The sequence below is a fragment of the Physeter macrocephalus genome, chromosome 5 (assembly GCF_002837175.3).
Source record: "Physeter macrocephalus isolate SW-GA chromosome 5, ASM283717v5, whole genome shotgun sequence".
NCBI classification, from domain to species: Eukaryota; Metazoa; Chordata; class Mammalia; order Artiodactyla; family Physeteridae; genus Physeter; species Physeter macrocephalus.
Window position 1 is genome coordinate 41410591 of NC_041218.1, and position 18686 is coordinate 41429276.

Here is an 18686-nt window from a genome sequence, read left to right on the forward strand (position 1 = left end):
GCTCCGCAACGGGAGAGGCCACAGCAGAGGGAGGCCCGCATACCACAAAAAAAAAAAAAAAAAAAAAAAAAAAATCCCTTACTCAAAGACCAAGTTGGAGTGGATCTGAGGCTTGTCTCCCACTCTCTTGCTTGGCACCCTGCAATAAATCCTGACTTTGCTGCAAACACCTGCCGTCAGTTTGGCTTTCTGTGCCGTGTGCACATGAGCCCTTGCTTGGTTACAGTGTTTTTTCGTTCATTTCTGTACTATCCTACACAGCTAAATTAACAATAGCTGACATCTTCAAGGGAATTATAATTTTCCAACTAAAATATTATTTTATTTCAATACTCCTAACAACCCTATGAGACAGATACTCTGACTATCCCATTTCATAGATGAGGAATCCAAGAGAGTTAAGAGATTACACCAGACCACAGAGCTAGTGAGTGGTAGAGGCAGAATGAAGACCCAAGTTCTAACTCCAACGTCTGCATTCCCAACCTTTGCAAAACAAGAGGTGGAGATAAGAAAGAAGATATTAATGGCTTAGGATAAACACTGGAATCTTAGCCATCCTCAGTTAAAGAAAAATGGTCTTTCTCAATTCACTAATAATTTTGGTAACAAGATGAATGGATTTGTTGAATAATCCTTAGCAGTAATTTAAATAATTCTGCTGGTAGCTGAGAATAAATGAATGGAGGCCTTAGGTATGATTCCTTCCCTTTTTTTAGTGCTAGAAGGAAAGGGATTTAGGAAACGCTGTGAACTTCCTACTAAATTTGGAATACTGAAGACAATATTCTAAATAAGGTCTCTGACAATATGCCCTAGATATTCATAAGAGAAGTGTCTGAGTAAAAGTAGTAGTACATGCTTTATTTACTGGATTTATGAAAATGTGCTTATAGCAGTAGCTTCTAGGCATGTTTAAAAAGAAAGTAGGTTCCCCAAACATTTGACAAACTTCCATCAGTAGTTAAGGCAACAGCCAGGTAGAAAAGTTGAGTCACATGCATTACCTAAAGAGATCGCCAAATGCATAAACATCAAGAAATGACACACAGGAAGTGTGAGCATACACAGGATGGATGCCCCCTTAAAACAGAACCCATATGGCTCTTCAAATCAATGCTCTATGCATTAAGAGAGCAAAGTGACACAACTCAACTCTAAGAGATGTTTAAGGCAGACAGTCATTCAATCATACATGCAGTTAGTCATCTCACAAATGGTTTTGAGTTTTTCTAAGCATTCAGCATTGCAAAAGAAGAGGCTCAAGCTCTTGGGGAATTTATGATCTTCATGGAGAGTTGAGTTCTTTGGCTTATTTGTTGAGCGCCATAGGAGTGATAGACATAAGAGTGACATTAGGATGAATGAATACAAGGCATAGTTAAAAAAAATTTTTTTGCAATTTTTAAAGGAAATATGTGCCCGGTGTTTAAATTACAAACAAAAGAAGTAAAACAAACACACACAATTCATCCTTAGAGAGCACTGATATTTTTGGATATGCATTTATACAGTTGAAATATAATGTACATACAAACATCTATCTCTTTTTTTCATTCAATGATATGTAGTGTTGCATACCACATGATATAATTTCTAACATCATTAAAAATTCTTCATATATACAGGCCATTTTAATGATCATTTATACTCCATTATATGGATGGATGAACTGTAACTTATTAAAGCACTGCCCTATTGTTGACCATTTGAGTTTCATGCAACTTTTGATTGTTGTAGCTATAAGCTAAGCTGGAATAAACACATTTGTGCCAATCATGTTTGTCTTTTCTTTTTTTTATAAATTTATTTTATTTTTGGCTGTGTTGGGTCTTTGTTGCAGTGCGTGGGCTTCTCATTGTGGTGGCTTCTTTTGTTGCAGAGCATGGGCTCTAGGCACATGGGCTTCAGTAGTTGTGGCGCACGGGCTCAGTAGTTGTGGCTCACAGGCTCTAGAGCACAGGCTCAGTAGTTGTGGCGCACGGGCTTAGTTGCTCCGCGGCATGTGGGATCTTCCCAGACCAGGGTTCGAACCCGTGTCCCCTGCATTGGCAGGTGGATTCTTAACCACTGCGCCACCAGGGAAGCCCTCATGTTTGTCTCTATCCCTTATTATTTCCTTAAGTATACATCACCAAGAGTGAGTGAAACTTCAGGGTCAAAAGATATGAACGTTTTTAAGGCTCTTGTCAGATCACTTTCCAGAAAGACTGCAGCAATTTCTACCTCTTCAAGGAATGTACAGGTGTGTCTGTCTCATTAAACTTTGGACCACTATCATCCTAACTTTAAAAAACATACATTTGTTAGTTTGATGAGGAAAACAATTAGTCATAGTTGTTTGAATTCTTTGAGATTTTATTTAAATTCCGTTAATGTTCCATAAGCCACCTGCATTTCCCCTTTTATAAACTATCTGTTAATATCCTTGCTCATTTGCTTTTTGGAGTTTTAGTGTTTTAATGATGTGTTTGAATTAATTGTATATCAATATCACACCTATTAACAAATATTTCAAAATGTCTCCCTCACTAACAGTTTGCCTTTCAATTGTGTCTCTGCTTCCTGTCCACAGGATGGACAGGAAGTAGAGGCAGAGATGCATTAAAGCATCACTTTGGGAGGAAGAGGGTTCAGGTGGGTGTCAAGTGTCTAGACACATGTATGCCTCTATTCTGGCAGATGAGGGTGAAAAGTGTGCTGGTAAGGGCTGTGTATGGTTCATACTTCACATTCTTGTTAGTATGTAGCGATGAACTATTGGAGGCTTAAAAAAAGTGACATAATCAGATCTACATCTTAGAAATCAAGATCTAGTGGTAGGGAGGAGGATGGATTAGAGGGAAAGACATTTTCAGTCAGCTCCTGGACTCCTGGAAGACCCTCCTCAGTGGTCTTCTGGGTTTAACTGATACAACTTTAAGTTTCTTTACGTTTAAATTTAAATATTTAAACTTAAACTAAAATATGGAATGAAGTAGGGTCAGTATTTCTTTCTGAGAGAAAGAAATAAAATAGGTAAAGATGAGTGAAGAGATCAATAAATTGAAAGTGTTTATGGGACCGATGTTAAAGGAACACAGGCCTTTCTTTTGCAATATGTGCCTGTTTGGTGAAATATTTGACTAAATCCTGGTAATCATATAGAAAAGTAGCAGAGATGAAACTGTAAGAGATGGGCTAGCCTGACAGCAGAAGGCATTAGTGTTAGAAGTTAGAATTATTTGTAGATAATGGGTAATCTAAAAGTTTTAGACATGAATAGAGTAGCTTATTGGGAACATTAGCCTGGGAATGTGCAGTTTGGATTGGAAAGAGACCAACTAGAAGCAGAAAGCTCAGTTATGAGTTCATTGTTTTGGCACAATATTTCCAGAGGGCAATTTGGTAATAATGCAGCAACATATATAATACACCCATCTTTTGACCCTACAATTTCACTCCTAGGAATTTATTAAAGAAATAATAGGGAAAGTGTTTAGAGTTGTATGTTCAAAGATGTTCATTGAATTGCCGTATATAATAAAGAAAATGTAAAAACTAAACTTCCAACAATTCATAAGATGAAATACTGTGAAGTGATTAAGCATCATGAAGTAAATCTGTATTTATGAACTTAGAAATGGCTTCATAATATACTTAAATATACTTAAATACTCTACATTTAGAGTGCCTCCTTCTTCACTTTAATCCATATATCATCCTATCCTGGTGATGCTTGTAAGATTGTTATCACAGTGGTGATTTCTAAAGCAAATCTTATTTAAAGTAAACTTCACAAAATAGAATGGTTCAATTCTCCTCTTTCCTTCCTATAAGGAATGAAGTAAAACAGGACAAGGGCCAGGGCTTGTTTATACACAGTTCCTGATGCAAAATAGCACTCAGTAAGTCTGTGCCTAATGTTAAATTAGTGCAGGTTCTGTGTTCTGTAGAGTAATACATAGTAATATACCAACTCTTTTTCATATCAATGACTGCAAAGGCACCTTTCTCCAAATACAGTTAGTCATCTGATGGCTTCTAACTTAAGTCTTCAGCAGTCCCCATAAGGTCCGCTAGAGAGATGCGGTGTGGATTTCTACTATAGCAGAATGATCCTGGCTCTGAATTGAGAAATTTGCTTTCAGTTTGCATCTGTCACTTTACAGTTGTATAAATTTGGCAAGTCACCTAACCCCTTTGAGTCTCTGCTTCATCTTTAAAATGCGGATGATAAAATATCTTTCCTTTAGTTGTTGTGTAACTGAACACAAACAAAAGCCCTCCCATTACTTAATCCTTGCTACTCCACATTAGAAATTTCAGACAAGGGATATCAATATCTAGAAAAAGTTATTTTTTATCTTACTTAAAAGTAACATACCCACAACCCACTATCTAGAATGCTAAACTGTTTTCTCTTTATAATTAATCTCTTTGGAATAAACCACAGATCATTTCCCCCCAATATTACAGAACTTTCCTATTTTCATAAGTTCATATGCAAATTGAAGAAGATCTCACCTCAGTTATGAGTACTCAAGATAACATAATTATGTTATTCATGTAACCTACCTTGAACTTATCTTCAAATCCATGGTGTATTTTCCAGAAAAGAGGGCCTACCTTCTTTAGGTTCATCTAAAACGTTTTGCTCGTGGAAATGAAATGCTATTTAAGATTTTTGCCTTCAGGCAAATATATAGGGAATCTCACTTGCCCTTTACGTTCCCTGTTCATGTCCCAAATACTAGACTCATTAGGGGAACAAATTCACATGCTTAGAAGCGAATAATTGCTGTACTTGGTAATAAATGTTATTGTATTAACATGAAACCTAATGTTGTTCCTCTAAATTTTATCCAAGAATTTAGCAAAACTTAAAAAAAATTTTAAATACAAGAATCACATCAACTCCAAAGCCTTAAAATTGGCAATTAATAGTAGAAGTACTACACTGTCTTTAAATTATCTTTTCACATTTAATCCCCCCCTTTTCCTTTGAAATGAAAGAAGAGTTAAGGTCATGTTTGGGGGCAAACAATAGAGAGTGTTGACAAAGAACTGCAAAAATTGGGACTTTGATCTTAAAATAAAATAGATGTCATGGAGGAACTTTATGAAAGTAACCTTCAAGCAAAATCTGGGACCTCAATTCAAAAAAAATCAATGTATATAAAATCATAGATGAGCTAAATTTCTCCAGGTATATATGTCTTTGGAGATACCAAGCTAGAGGATGAGCTCAGGTGTGCTGGCCCCGAGTTGCATGTGGTGACCCATGAGGGGAAGCTGGAAGATGTGATTGTGATTCTTGGAGACCACGTGATCAAGGAGAGAAGTGGATGAGGGAAATGGCTTTGAGGGCCTGATTCATGTGTCATATGCCTCGACAAAGCAGGAACAGTGTTTCAGGAAAATTCTGACTGGCCTCTGGAGGGGGCAACTGAGTTCTACAGACTGAAAGGAGAACTTTTAAAAAAATCAACTTGAACAAGGCACAATCCACTCACCTTTTAAAAAATTCACCCCTTTAAAATTTTTAGATTTTCGTTTTGAGATAATTGTATATTTACATGCAGTTGTAAGAAATAATACAGAAAGATTCCATGAACTGTTTACCCAAGCTAGTAGATGAGTGAAACTATAGTAAAGTATCACAATATTGTTTTATAAAATATAGTACTATATAAGAAGATATATTAAAAATATAGAGAGAGTACAATATCACAACAAGGATATTGACATTGATACAGTGGAAAAGAGGAGCGGTTCCATCACAAGGATCCCACATGCAACCCTTATATAACCATACACCTCCTTTCTCCCTCACTTTCCCATCCACCATTGCTGACCCCTGGCAACCATTAATCTGTTCTCCATTTTTATAGGTTTGTCATTTCAGGAATGATATTTAAATGAAATCACACAGTGTGTGATGTGTGACCTTTTAGGGTAGGATTTTCTTTTTTACTTAGCATGATTCCCTGGAAATTCATCCAAGTAGTCATCAATATTTCATTCCTTTATATTGCTGAGTATTATTCCATGGTATGGATGACCACAGTTTGCTTAGCCAGCCCCCTACTGAATGACAAAATGACTTATTTTAAGTTTAAGTTTTTGATGAGTTTTGACAAATTGATATGCCCTGGAATCATTGCCATAATCAATAAATAGGACATTTACCCAAGAGAAAAGAAAATATATGTTCACACATCAGCTACATGAACTTCTGTAGCAGTTTAATTCATAATAACTAAAAACTAGAACTAAACCAAATGGCCAACCACAGATGAGTAAATAAATGAATAGATAATGATATATTTGTACAATGCAATACTACTCAGCAGTAAGAAGTGAACTACTGATAGAAACGTCACACATAGTGAAAAAAGGCAAGACATAAAAGAGTATATGCTCTATGATTCTGTTTATATGGATTTCTAGAACAGGTAAAGCTAATCCATAGTGTCAGAGAGCAGATCAGTGATTACCTAGAGCTGGGTGAAGGGAGGGGAGAGATTGACTGCAAAGGGGCACAAGAAAACTTTTCATGGTTTAAGAGAACATTTTAAACCCGCAACCTGGAGAGAAACTACTGCTCAGAACAGAAGGGCCTTACTTTCACAGAAATCAAGAAACTGGTGCAAATTAAATTTGTTTATGGAGGATAGGAAAAAGAGTAAAGTAGGAATAGAGGCCCAAAGAACCAAGGTATAGAAGAATAATGAACCCCAAAGGTGAAAATAGAGGAAACTTAGAAAAAAACTTACCAAAGCTTCAAACTGCAGAAGGCTGATGGGAACATTGTAACACGAGGATGGGAGCTTCATCTATTCGACATCAAGTTTGTAGTATGCAAATTCCCCCTCCTTGGCTTGTGATCTTTACACAGCTGTGTGTCTGCCTTTCTTTGGGTCCTGCAGGAGAAGTTAACCCAGTAAACGCAGAAGGAAAGGGTGCTGAGATTGCAGGTGTGGTCTTTGACAGGAAAATTCTCTGATTCCACTAATTAGTAAAGACATGAAATTACCTCTAATAGCAGAAAGCAAACAAGGAACAGTTTCTTCGCTTTTCTTGGGACCCTTTCATGACAAAATACATTGTCATATTTTCCACCAAGATCCTTCTGGAAGCCCTCTCTATCCTTCTGAAAAGCATGTAGTGCTAATGTAGTAAATGGCATGCCTAGATAGAAATAAGCCCTTATGGCACAATATATGCCAAATTCTTTCCGCCTTTGAAGGAGACAGTACTTACCTGGGTAGTAGGGAGAGAAACTGGAGCAAAGACAATGGAAGACTAGCGACATGAGTTGAGTCTGAAAGAGAACAAAAGAAGGGAGGTTCAAATCCAGGTGAGAGTAGGGATAAACGTCCATTCCAGGGTCCTTGTAGGTGAAAGAGAAGTGAGATATGGTTACTGGAATTCAGAACTGGGGAAATAAACTAAAGTAAATAGGAAGCCAGCTGGAATTAAATTGTAATTGGGGAGAATTATCAGTAGATGCTAAAATCACTGGGTAAAAGATTGTTCTGGAATAGGCTATTTGTACAGTGTAAAATATCCTCCCACAGATTTCTTATTAGTTGTCAAAGGAAAATGTACTTTTTAACTGGCCTAGTCTAGCTGGTGGTGACAACCTTCCCAAGAACGGCACAGACTGACAATGCATATAGGATGTGATGCAGCATCAAGCACCCGTATCACCCATGAAGTGTTCATGCCAAAAATGTTTAACCTGAAGCTCATCACACCTAACTCCTACAGAAGCACAAAGGATAGAGGGATAAATAAAATGACACCATAGGTAACAGGCAAATCCAGAGTGTTTGCTGTTCTATAAGAGGATTTGCCTGTACCCTATACATTATTAGTAATAGTAATTAGTAATAGTTCTAGATAGAAGGGAGCATTTCACCTCCCAATACTGTAGGCCCTAGATAAAGTTAATTGACAAGTTATAACTCAGATGACTAAAGAAGAAACTCCAGATAGATCTTTAGACCCAGTGCTTAATAAGAAAAAAATTGGAGGTTAAGGCCAGGGTTTCATGCTATAGAATTTGTAGAATATAAGTATGCAGGTTAACTAAACAATTAAATATGTATAGTTTTTATTCAACACGAGTTCAGTCACTTTCAATTTGTCCTTTTGTTGTCCTTATAGAGTTTCACATAAAAGATGTCTCTTCAGATATTCTTGTAGCTTTTTACAAGAACTTGGTAGACCCCACTTCATTCCAGTAGACAAGATTCTAAGGCTCAGGGAGAGCACCTTACAGGAGAAATCTATTAATTCAGTGGAATCGGCCCAAGTATTCTGCATCAGCTAGCCAATACAGGTAAATCTAAGTCCCTGCTGGCTTTCGATAAAATAACTCAGGACTGCTCCCTCCAAAAAACATAATTTTGTCCCTTACATTTTATTTCGAAAAATTTCAAGCATATAGAAAATTTGAAAGGCTATTTAAATAAATGCCTTTGTACCCTCCTTGTAGGTTCAAGAATTGTTTACATTGTGCCCAATTTCATTTATATATATATATATATATATATATATATATACACACATATATGTTAAGACATTCTCCTCCATAAGCCCAATACTATTTTTATACACAAGGAAGTGAAAAATAGCATATCATCTACTATACAGTGACTAAATTCCCCAGTTGTCCCAATAATACATTTTGTAGCTTTCCCCAGTGAATCAGGATCTAATAAAAACTTACTCATTGTATTATTTATGTGTGATTAATATTTTTTATCTCTTATAGTCTGGAATAATCTCTTTATTTTTTCCTCACTGGTTTTTTTCTTCTTTCTTTTTTAAATCTTCATGACACTGACATTTTGAAGAATCCAGGTAAGCCCTCCTGTTCATGAGGAGTGGGAAAGCTTGGCTGCATGGGGGCCAGAGCATGGGGAACTGAGTGCCAGGGCTTTGGAAACCATGGCAAGCAAGATCTCCATGCGTGGCAGAGAGTGAGCTGCAACGCCAGCAGACTTGTCAGCCCTCAACATGGAGGCTCCAACGTGAAGAAGCCACAGACCAAAAGACCTCTTTGGGGGTCACCCATAAACATTCTCATCCACTCATATGATCGTGGAGGGGGTGATGGACCTATATAATCAACCGAGATTGGATCTCCAGCCAACTCAGTAAGTGGGTGCTACATTAGAGTAAAGTGATTTGGAAAATTAAGGGAGCTTTGTGTTGAAGATGGTAGCCTGAACACTTGGGTTTTCTCACCTTTGTCCAAAAATCCCATTGAAATAACAGTAAAGGTATACAAAAGGGGATCAATAGGTAACCACAGAGAGAATAGAATGGGGGAACAGAGGCCAGAGTTTTGATGAAATTATGTAGCATGGAAGGTGGACTCAATCTTCGTGATCATCTATCAGAGTGGAAGGAGATGCTACTTAGAAGAGACTCAGGGGAAGGATGATACAAAGACATAGGGGCAGATCTGTCCAGCAAACCTTATGCTGGCTCAGAGGCTGCAGGCACTGGGAACGAGAATGGACTACGGAGCAGTACTCAAGGAATTTAATTAAGCAATAATCCAGGACTGAGTACAGAACAGCTGGGTCAGTGGGTCCCACCTATATTTAGAGGGTGACCAGCATCAATACTGTTTACCACTTAGTTAAAAATGGAAAGCTAGTGTCTGAAGAAACTAAAAGATATGCCTGAAAATACCTACACATATACTATCCATGTTCACAGACATAAATATTAGGAAATATAAACTGATAATCTGTGATCACTGGACTATCAAAGAAAACCATCAGTCCCAGGGACAAGAACCAAGGTGAACAAAGAGAAAAAAATGAACCTCAAATTAACAGATAATTCTGGAAACAGAGAGAGAATTTACAAACAAAACAAAACAGTTTTTCATTAGAATCCTGGAAGAGGTTCAAGAAGACATGTCCTTAAAAAAGGAATTGGCTGCTATGAAAAACTGAACAATCAGAAATACTAAAAAAAAAACACCAAAAAACCTGATGGCTGATACTAAAAGAATTCACTAAAAGGGTCAGAGGATAAAGTCAGGAATCTTCTAGAAAAGCACAGAGCAAAAAAAGGGAAGAAACGTAGGAGATAAGGAGATGTGATACAGAAGGTCCAACAATGATTTAGATAGAACTTCCAGAAAAGAGAATATAAAAAATTAGATGAAAATGAAGAAAATACAGAAAGAAATTTCCCGAGGTTGAAAGGGACAAGTCTTCGTTTGAAAGGCTTACATAGTGCCAAGAGGGAATGGTGATAAAATACCCACACCCATTTCCATCCTGACAACAGTTCAGAATGTCAACGATAAGGAGAATATTCTAAGTGCTTCTAGAAATGAAAACACATACACATAGGCACACACACAGTTACATGAAGCAAACCACAAAAGAAGAAGATGGTTTTGACCTCTGACTTCTTATCAGCTGGAAGACAGGAAACCATGTTTTTAAGAGTTCTGATGGCTACTAATCTGCCAATCAAATGTAACTGCAAAGTAAGGATAGTCTCAGACATGAAGGTTCTCAGAAATGTTGGCCTTGCATTCACACTTTCTAAAAAAAATAATTTGGTTATGTATTTCAGTGAAAAAAAAAGAGTCTTAGAAAGCAGAAGACAAGGTATTCGAGAAACGGGGGACATAACTAGAGGGTAAAGGAAAGAAATTCTAGGAAAACAGTGAGGGAGTAGGTGACAATGGGACAGAAAATCTGAAGGCTCTGTAGAGAATGTCTTCAAGAGTAAAGTGGATTCCATGTGTAAGGACATGGAAGACTTTAATATGTTCTGGCAATTTCAGACTCCAAGGAGGGAAAAAACCATAAAGTCACGATGCCTCCATGAAGTAAGTTAAAATATACCCAAATTGTGGACAACTGACAGACTTTAGAAGAGAGAATCTGTTCAGTCTTGACTCCTGACACATTCTTCTTCAGGGGTGACTGGTTTAATGACATAGGATTATATTCCTTTTCTTTCAGTGCAGTCATGCTATTTGGCTCTGCCATGTGTAATAACATATGATATAATACTGTAAACTCTGCTTTAAAATTTTTAGAATCAACTAATAGGCAATATATAAAGAAACTTTCATTATAGTGTCAGGAAAGAAGGTAGCAGAATATAAATGTAATAAACACTGAAAATGTAAAACTAGTATTAAGTTTGGAAATATAATGTCATAATTACACACATCTAGTCCTCCTCTAGTCCCAACCCCCTGGGGCTAAAAAGAAGAGTTTGTAGCCATACCAGAAAAGGAAGGAAGGAAAGAAGGAAAAGAGGGAGGGAGGGAGGGAAGGAAGGAGAAAGAAAGGCCACCAGAGTTTTGGAGAGTAGACTGGATCAGATATAGAGAAAATTAAAATGGGAGGAAATCTCAGCTGATCTCTTTTTGGCTCTAGAGCTGGGATGGCCTTGAAGAGATGCTCTGAACTGGGCAAGGGAAGGCAATTCAGGGAAAGGTACTCAGGCATGAGGTATCAACACCGATATTCTCAGCAGCCTGGGGGGATCAGGGACAGGGTGGTGATTTGACAACTGAGGACCTTCGTCCTGAGGTGGGGGTGGAGGGTAGAAAGGAAAGGGGAAGGGGTTCATGTGGTGCACACAGCATCCACTAGAGGTAATTATAAAAAGTGTCAATTAGAGAATCTGGAAATTAAAATTTTGATCATCAAAAACAAACAAAAAACTAAAATAAATTAAAGGGAAGAATGGACAAGGCTAAAGAGTGAATAAACGAGCTGGAAGACAGAGCCAGTGTATTCTCCTAGAGGACAATATAAAGACTCATAGGATAAAAAGAATGAGAGAAAGTGAAGTGACACGAATGACAATATCAGAAGGTCTGTGTCAATAAATAAAACACTGTCATCAATAAAACACCAAAATGTGATGTTATAATCAGAAAGAAGAAGAATTGAGAAAGAGGGGGTAAGCCAAAGTTTTAGAAATCTTTCATAGAAAGGAGTAAATAGGTACTGTATGAAATTGATAAACCAAGAGATAATAGTATAGACAATTAGAACCATGGCACTAATCACCTAAATAATTAAAAACAGAAATGATTAAGTGTGTTGACCTCTAGGGACTAGGACTGGAGATGGCGGGGGTGGAGGGGAGAGAGCTTTATTTTTCATTTACTATTTTATATTTTAAAAAAACATTTGACATATATTCCTTTAAGAATTTTTTTAAAGAAAAAATAAAGATTATCGTACTTCCACCTGACCATTATAGAAGAGATTGATAGCCATTACTAGTGCAGTGTGGTTAACATTCATCTTGGCTAAATTTCCTGAGTATTTACTATACGCTAGGCATTGCTTGAGAGAAGTATCATCATATAATCAACTCCATATTATAGGCTCAGAGAAAAATACAATAATTTGTTCAAGGTCACATGGCTATTAAGAAGTAGAGCTGGGATTTCTTTCCATATCTGTAAACTCCGCAAGCCTGGACATTTGAATACTTTGCAGATTTTGCTCTGATGAGACTGATGGGTCAATCCTCTTGTCAGTGTTTACTGTAACACTGTAGGGATTCCTTGAGTTATTGATCAATGCAATTTCTTTGGCCATCATTCTTTGGGCAAGGGGAGGTAGAGAGTGGATATAGATCTGAAAGTCTTGATAAATGCCCTGCTAAACACAAATCCAAACAGGAGAATGCATTTGGTTAATGGATGACTTGGCAGTCCATGGAGACATTTTTTGTTTAAAAATAGGGTGGGATGGCTAGAGCAGAGTGAGCTGGTGCAGGGAGTAAAGTTTACATGTTTTGATGGGTGTCCTCCACCACTGGACAATTTATAATGACTATGAAATGGGGATCTGCTGGGCATGAACCCAGAGTAATGGTGTCACAGAAATGATCAGTAGCCAAACAAGAGTAGAGTCACCCCTTACATTTCTCGAGCCCATCCTTGACCTGGGGGCAAGTGTTGCAGGTAGTACCATGTTGGACACAGGGTTACAAGAAGGCCAACCAAGTTCAGTGTTTGGTTGGGCCGAGGCAGCAAGGCAAAAGCAAATCGTTTGTTTGTGGGCCTCTACAACTAGGATGACCGACCATCTGTTCTACGGGCCCTCTGCTTCCTTTGTAATATTTCCGTTTCTCCAGTTCTCCCCAGCCCCTTGGTTTTGGTGACTTAGGCTCCATCTTCTCTAGCCTTAGCTTCCTGCAATGACTCCCTATCTGTGCCTTTTTGTCTCCCCTCTAATCCATTCTCTATTCGGTAGGATGAACCTTTAAAATAAAAAAACAATCATGATAGTCTCTTGCTTAAAATATGCCACTTGGAAAACAAAACAATCCCAAACAAAAAACTTTCAGTGCCTTCCCATTATCCTTAATATATTCAGTATGACTGCCAAGGGCTTCCAAATTTTGGCTTTTGCCCTGTGCTCTTAGATTCAATTCTGATATTCTCACACTTTAACCAGATTGACTTTTTTAAGGTTTTGCCTGCACTATGATCCCTATAGACCTTTGTGCAAACTGCTTTTTTTGATCTAGAACCCCTCCCCATTACCCAGCCCACCGCCTTCCCCCACTGTCCTGGCTAACATATACTCACTCACCCTTCAGGTTTCAACTCTAGCAGGGCTTCCCAGGGAGACTTACAGGTGATGGTAGCATCCCTGCCTCCACATGGTACTCCAATATTGGGTTATTACTATTACTACATTCTGTCTTCTTAACTAGGTTGGAAGTGCCAGGAGGGGCCCCCCATGCTTCTCATGCTCACCATTGTAGCCTCCCTTCCTCCCACGGTAGCTCACATTTAAGGCCTTCAGTGCACACTGAATTAAGGAATGATGGAGAGAAGGAAGGCCCTGGCACACAGACCCCCTTGGCACTCCGCTTGTCCCAGGGCTGACCCCAGTGGCTCTGGACTGCAGGTGTCTGTCTGCCTGCTACCCAGACATTGTTATCTCTGGTACAGCAGCTTCCTGGAGCTGAGGTCACTCTCTCTGCCCCCAGAGCTGTTTCAAGACTGGAGTCAAGCCATCGTGAGCCTGATTCTAAGACAGGAAAAGAGAATGGATTTTTCAAGCTTTAGATCAAGGAAGTTGAGGCTGATTTGAGGCAAAATTCTGAAGCAAATTATGAAATGTATTATTAAATGCACAGGGCTTATTTGCAGTTCACTAAGTGTTTTTTAAAAATGAATTGGAAATGAATATTTGTGAATGCTTAGGAAGGAAAGAGTTGATCAACATGAGTCATCATTGATTAAAAATATAACAGGCCATTTTTGCAATTTGGGGTTTCATGGTGACATTTGGGTACTCATCCCTCCTCTCTTGGAGTTCTGTAAACACAAGGAAGAATAAAGATGTTAGAAACACAGGATCGAGTTATTAAATCTGGGAAATTCGCCCAAATACCTCTCTATCCATCAACAATGCAAAGCTGTCTTGTAAGCATGGTTGCGGGAAGCAGTTTAGACTTCAGGCTTCAGTGAATTTTGTTCTTTAGCCAGCTCTCTCTGCCATGCTTCCTTTTTCTCCTAGCCATCTTGAAACTGAGATGGGTGGTCCTATAGGGGAGATCCTGAGTCCACTTCCCCAACTGTTTGAGATGTAGATGAGGCTGGCCCATCTGCAGAGAGCCTAGCCCTGCCCTGGTGGACTTACTGCAAGTACTAGTGATGAGCTGCCCGTGGATTCTGATCCTTATTATAAAATGGCCACCCTCTCTACCACAGCATGACCTGATGATTGAATGGCCCAGTCTCTGACCAGGAGCTGAAATAAAATCAGAGTCGTGATACTAGCTCTTTCCCTGCCCTATGGGTAGAAACTGATGCGTGGGAAAAGGGAGGAGATGTTGCTCTTATTTACTGATTAGAGGACTGTTATAGATAATAGCTAAGCTAACATTTAGTGAGTGCTTCTATGTGCCAAGCCCTGTTCTAAGAGCTTTACTGTATCAACTCATTTAATCCTCACTCAACCCTCCCAGGTAGGTATGGTTTTAGTCCATAAGTTAAGTCACTTGCATAGGGTAATGCAGCTAGTAAATGGCAATGCTGGAATTTATATCCAACAACCAAGTCCAGAGATGGAGTCCTTCTACATGTTACCACCACACTGCCCGCTCTACACAAAGTGCCCACTGCAGACCTCCAGCTAGCCCAGGGTGAAGGTGGATTTCTCTAAGGCATTTGACACATCTAAGATGTCTTTATGAATACAATAGAAAAATAAGGCTTGGTAATTGCACAGTTAAGAAGGTCATTAGTAACTGAATGAACCAGTGAACCCAAACATGGGGAGACACTGGATGCCTGAATCAAATCCAAAGAGACTTAGAGAAGGTGGACCAGAAACTGGTTTCCAAGACTAACCTCATAAGCATGGACATGGCCTAATCGTAACACAGCAAAGAATTTCGTCTTCCTCTTGCACTGGGATCAACAGTGAGATGTATCTGAAAAATAATTGACAAGAGCTTATAAATTGTTTTTAATGGTTAGTTAGTTAGCTAGTTAATTTATATGACAACTAACTTTTTTAAAAGGCAGAGACAGGTGTCCTTTAAAAAACGGTGAAAGAGATTTGAAGCCATATCACATGAAAAGGAGTTACAGTAGCTGAGAATGTTTAATCCTCAGAAGAGAAAGTTTAGGTAGAATTCTAGGACTATCTTCAAAGATCTGAAAGATTATCTCTTGCAGGAAGGATGTGACTTACTCTGTGTTAACTGCAGAGGGCAGAGCTGTGGGACCAAAGGTTACAGGGAGGTGGATTTGCCTAATTGCTGTGCAAAGTTCCCTGTCTACCCTTGGAACAATTCTGACACCTAACATTTACCGAGTATTCATGGTGTCTGCACTAAAGTAAAGGCCTTTATGTGCCTTAGCTAGAAAGTTGTGGATCAGATTCATACTTATCACTATAAGAGTCTCATCATCATTAGTAAAGGCTCCATCTACTGACTGCTTATTAAATTACCTCATTTGATAGCTGCCCTGTTGACTGTTATTATTGTATCATTTACAGATGAAGAAATAAAGAAGTGAAATTACTTTCCTGGAATCATCCTGTTTTAAGTTATTGGTTTATAATGATCTGGACCTGAATATTCCAGCTACTAATACTGCCTCCTGGGGTTATGCATATAATAAGGGGTCAGATCAGGGCAGTTCATTAGAAATATAATGGAAGCTGCTAATGAGAACCATGTGTATAATCTTACTTTTCCTAGTAGTCGTGTTAAAAATGTAAAAACAAACCAGTGAAATTATTTTTAGTGAATATAATATACATTTTATATCTTAACCCAATACATTAACCCATTTGAGTCATCACATGTAAACTATCATCATTTGTTGGAACGATGTAATCAACATTAAAATTATTAACGAGCTATTTTACATTCTGTTTTTCACACGAAGTCTAGTGTCTATTTTACACTTAACAGAACATCTCAGCATTAGCCACATTTCAAGCGTTCAATAGCTGCTTGGAACTCTTAGCTGCTAATGGACAGTTGGCTCATGGTTAAAATTGAAGTCTCCTTGGGGGGCTAGGGGGTGGGATTGAAACTTAAAGAACAGGTTTGCTTCCACCTTACATTCTAATGCCTCCCTGCCCCCGACTTACCTCCTTTGTCATTTTTCAGGGAATGTATAGCAACTGCCTTTGCCTTTTCTGGTAGAGCCAGCGTAGATATTTCTGAATTTGGAGAGGACAGGTGTTTCTCCTGAAACCTTCCAACAACTGTCATTTCCCTCCTGACAGCTACTCAGAGTTAACGTGTTTGTTTTCTGCTTTGAAAAGGACTGAAGTAGGTTGTATGAATCAAATAATGTACCCTAAATACCAAATTGGGGGCAGCACGTTTTGCTTTATGCAAAGTTATGCAAAATCAGGGAGTCCCTGGCTTAATTGATGAGAAATAAATCCTTTGGTCGGTAAATGCACAGGTGACTGAGGAGGAGGAAACGTTCTCTTGTTATTTTTGTCGCGCCGTCCAAGGGTCCAGGCAGAACGTCAAAACAAACACATCAGCCTCTTAAGGTAGCTTTAAAACAGTCCACCGAAGTTTCTCCTCAAAATTCCAAACCAGCTGCCCAAATTGAAAGCTTATAAAAAGATGCCGCGCACTCTCGGCCTCCCGGAGGTGGCGCTATGACGGTGACGGAGTTAGTGCCTGCAAAACGCCGCGTGTGAGCTCATTCGAGAAGTCATGCTCTGCACACATATTATTTATAGCAGAACTGAGGCGTGCACGGTGTTCGACATTTTCTTCTTTTTAAGTAGGGGGACTTCAAAAAGTCGTGGGCACCCCCATCCCCCAGGCAAAGTGCAGTGGGCCGGCGTCAGGGCGCCGGCTGGAGGCGAACGCGCCAACCACGCGTGTCCGGGCGCAGGTGCGGGGGGCGACGGCGGCCACTCCGCAGCGTCCGCTCGGGAGGAGATTTCGCGGCTAATCTCGGGATGCCTTGCAGATGCAAAATGTGTCTCTGGCCAGCAGGAGGAAGGAAGAGGAAGTGAGAGCAGCGGCCGCCGGCGGCGCAGCAGCCGGCCGACCCGGAGTGTAAGTGCGTGTGCTCTGGCGAGCGCGAACCGGCGAGGATGGGCAAGGGATAGAAGCAGAGCCACTCACACCGCCGGGGCCCCGAGTTGGGCGACAGACCCTCCGGTCCCCCTTCAGTGGTCGCGGGGTCACCAGAGCTCTGATTGCTGGGAACCCTCGCCGCCGCCGCCGCCGCCGTCCTGCGACCCCGGGCAGGTTCGTAAAGTTTCCTGGGCTGGCGCGGCGCCCTGACTCGCTGACCTCAGCGCAACCGGGGAGGGAGCTGGGGCAAGGAGGAGGCTTCCTGCGCGGGGGGACTCTGGGCGCCGCGGAGACACTTTTGTTTTCTCCCTGGGGGCGCCGCGGCGCAGGCGGGGGCTGGCCGCCGGGGTGAAGGCTGCGGGCGCGTGGGGCACTCAGCCCCAGTTGGGGAAGTCAGGGCGGAGGGGGCGGCGGGAGGGCGAGTGGGAGCGGAGGGAGGGGCGCAGACGAGGGAGCGCACGGCCGGTGGCCAGGGAACCCTCAGAGATGTTTCGGTCAGACCGGGCTGGAGGGGGCTGACCGAGGGCTGGGCTGCTGGCGCCGGGGGGCTGGGGACAGGGAGAGTGTGGGATTGTGGGCTTGGAGACCCGAGAGGCTGCGCGGGAGAAGGGACTGGCAGCTAGGACTCCCGGCTTTTCTCAGGCACTCGCAGATGGAAGGGAATCCCCCGGCGAGCGCGCTCCTGGGAGGGGGCGGTGATGGTCTAGAGGCGTGGAGGGCCGGGAGGGACGCGAGGGGGCGGTTGGGGCATCTGGGAGCTCCGGGCGACTGTTAGTAAATACCCGCCTCCCGGGGACACGCCGAAGTCCCCGCTGGGACCGGGAAAGGAGGTGGGGGGCTTCGATGGGTGATCCCTGCATCAGAGAGGGGGCGCACCGGGTGCCTGCAGAGAAGGAAGGCAGCCGAGCTTCGGGGGCCCTGGAATCCGAGCAGAGAGGGGCGGCCGAGATCGCAAGAGTAGCTTTGAGGAAGAGGAAATACAGAACTCAGCCGGCCCGGGGGTGCGCGCGTGTGTTTAGGATTGGGAAGTCCGTGTGGTGCCGCGGGCGCGCGCGAGGGCGGCGAGCGTGTGTGTGCGTGTGTGTGTGTGTGTGTGTGTG

The 18686-nt window shown here is 40.9% G+C and overlaps 1 protein-coding gene, 1 long non-coding RNA gene and 1 other non-coding gene across 20 annotated transcripts in view; 2 read left to right on the top strand and 1 right to left on the bottom strand.

Annotated features, from left to right (window-relative positions):
• Window positions 1-16252, top strand: part of LOC114486290 (uncharacterized) — a 107924-nt gene extending 91672 nt beyond the window's left edge. Inside the window, exons 5-7 of the long non-coding RNA XR_003679781.2 lie at window positions 8155-8329; window positions 8847-9149; window positions 16026-16252. This is a non-coding gene — a long non-coding RNA (uncharacterized lncRNA). The remainder of the gene's footprint in view (window positions 1-8154; window positions 8330-8846; window positions 9150-16025) is intronic.
• LOC102989652 (uncharacterized) overlaps window positions 1-17011 on the bottom strand; it is a 95589-nt gene extending 78578 nt beyond the window's left edge. For 9 of the 16 annotated variants that reach the window (XR_008617353.1, XR_008617352.1, XR_008617345.1 and 6 more), the window contains exons 1-4: window positions 16629-16717; window positions 15371-15453; window positions 7246-7306; window positions 6759-6905 (exon numbers count right to left, since the gene is read on the bottom strand). This is a non-coding gene — a transcript (uncharacterized protein). The other 7 variants (XR_003679757.2, XR_003679760.2, XR_003679768.2 and 4 more) reach the window with 3 other exon arrangements.
• A 139-nt stretch (window positions 17012-17150) lies between these two features.
• ELMO1 (engulfment and cell motility 1) overlaps window positions 17151-18686 on the top strand; it is a 557053-nt gene continuing 555517 nt past the window's right edge. For 2 of the 3 annotated variants that reach the window (XM_055084916.1, XM_024131642.3), the window contains exon 1: window positions 17151-17760. The gene's annotated coding sequence lies outside the window, so the exon portion shown is untranslated. The remainder of the gene's footprint in view (window positions 17761-18686) is intronic. The other variant, XM_028489880.2, reaches the window with a different exon arrangement.